Source organism: Punica granatum, chromosome 8 (assembly GCF_007655135.1).
Source record: "Punica granatum isolate Tunisia-2019 chromosome 8, ASM765513v2, whole genome shotgun sequence".
Classification (NCBI taxonomy): domain Eukaryota; kingdom Viridiplantae; phylum Streptophyta; class Magnoliopsida; order Myrtales; family Lythraceae; genus Punica; species Punica granatum.
Genome location: NC_045134.1, coordinates 19408916 through 19411462, shown reverse-complemented (window position 1 = coordinate 19411462; position 2547 = coordinate 19408916).

The window sequence follows — 2547 nt, the reverse complement described above, 5'->3', positions numbered from 1 at the left end:
CCCAAATATTTTTCATATAGTAACAATTCCGATCAAAATGATTACACCTCAAGAAAAAAAACAAAAAAAAATCTCACCTTGTTCATGACTGATTTTGCACATTAACATGCGATTTTATCAGAATGAAAAAGGGCATAGTATGTACTCTAAACTTTTTTTTTTCCTCCTTTCCATAAACAAACACAAATTAATCAGAAGGAGCACCTGAGGCTAATAAGATTGAAGGAGGAGCAGCAATAAACAATGCACGTGGAGGATTCCATCAACCAAGGGTTATGGCAACTTATCAATGATCAAGCAGAAAGCTCACCTTTTTCAATCCATAAGCATCTTTATTTTTTTTTTCCATTTTCAAGTGGAACGATAATAATCGTGTATTTTATTTCTTCATAATAAAATGAAGCATATGGATTAGATTAATACAACCTGAAGTGTCTGTGTTTAGTAGAGTGGTACTTATCAAAAATTGAGGAAACAACTCTTCGAGAATGAAGATTCTTATGCATCAAGACGACAAAGACTTTTGACATGTCCAATATTTGTTACTTATAGCCAAAACTGTGCTCTCTCACCACTGTAAAAGAATTGAGGGCAGAGATGGAAGCAGAAACTAATTGAACAGCTCATCAAATGAAACCAAAGATTACAAGTCTGGTGCGCCAGTCAAACTCACAATATGCACTCATCATATCCCAAAATTTCAAGCAGAGAATCGCTCCCCCCGGAATTAAATGGAACCTCTCACTGATCAATCCTTTTTTTTTAATTGAACGAGGACAGGAGCCACATTGTCCTAATCCTTCAACAGTCGTCAGCTATGGATTCCTTCAGCGTCACCACAAACTCATGCCCTGCTTCTGTTCCTGCATTTGCCAGCACATCATTTAACTCGAGAGGTCACCGAATGAAGATCTTCTTGCATTTGGAAGAGATTTACAGACCACGATTTTTTGCTTTTTGGAAATAAAAGATGAGAGAGGAAACGTTATGTGACAGGCTCTATTGCCACAATTTGTTTTTTTTTTTTTTTCAGAAAACAATAAATCTCTCATAAAGCAATAAGAATCCCTTCTTTTCTTTTCATTTTGCTTCAAGTAATACTTAAGAGAAAGTGGAATTGCCAAAAAACTCATCTTCATGGCAGCCATGAAAAGGAACCAGGCTTTTCTAGTAACAATTTTTCATATCAAAATGATTACATGATACATAGGAAATAGTACACAGGCTTCCCAGATAATTTCTTCTATGTCAAAATGGTCACATGATACGCAGGAGATGGTACACAGGTTTTCCAAACAGTTTCTTCTGTATTCCGGTGAAAAGCCAAAGTATATACCGTTCTTAAGGCATTAGCCTGATTTAGAGAGCATTCTAACCCTCAATCAAAATATCTTCTTTCTTTTCATAAGCAGCTCAAATGAAATATCCGCAGCAAATCAACAAACAACAGTTTAGAGAAACACACTATGAAACAAATTTCAAAGTGAACAAAAGAGGGATGATAATATCATAAGAAAGCGGATATGCGCGCATCTTAAATGAAGAAACCCCACTCCTAAACAGTTTCCTTTTGTAACATCCCAAAATTCAACTGCTATACACGCATATATATATATATATATATATATATATATATATTATATTTTTGACATATTCGCTAGATTTCATTGATAAATTATTTCATGCTTTTACGAATTTTAATAGGTAGATAATTATCGAGCTAACTTTCCATGTGTCATCTTATCTCGGCCATTTTAAGTTGCACGGCCCAAATACACAGAGAGGAAGGGTGAGTTTTATGTGAAATCGGAGGGGGGCCGAGAGGAAGAAAAAAATGTGAGAAAAATTCTAGAAAATAGAAAACATTCAGTTTTGGATGTTGGGTTTTGGGGGCTTGTCAAGGTGAATAACCCATTCCTAAGCTGGTATTTTTATTATCGTTCTGTTAGTAATTTTTAGAACTACAATGTCATTGCCATGTCAGTATCACGGATCATGCATGTATTTTTATACGATCGATTATGATATTTGAAAATGTGTTGTGAGATTTTGAGTAGTGTAATTGAGATTGATGGGAGTTGGTGAATCATGTAGTGTCCTGAGCTAGTCGTAAGCCGAACAGTAGGAAATGGTTGCCTGGAGTAGAGAGCCACTGTGATTGGGAGTTGGGAATGAGCACAGGGACGATTTGAGTTCTGGAGATCTTAGCGATATTTTATGAAATAACTAAACACGTGTTGTGATCCGACTAGTTTAGGTTGCGGTTATACACTGGGCGGCAAGCTCACCCCCAAAATATATTATCTTGGTTGTTTTACAAGTCAGAATGGCAGTGAGTTTGGGGCATTTTATCGAAATTTTCACTCATTTGGTCGAAAATTGTAATTTTCTGATCATTCCTCGTTTGTATGGAAATTCATATGTATTTATCGATTTTCATCTATAAATTTTCAGATTTACACCTTTCTTTATCCAGTTAAGCATACAATGTTCGCATTTAAGGCATAAGCTTTATTCAGATAGCTGGTCTTTCTGCCTGGCAATCAA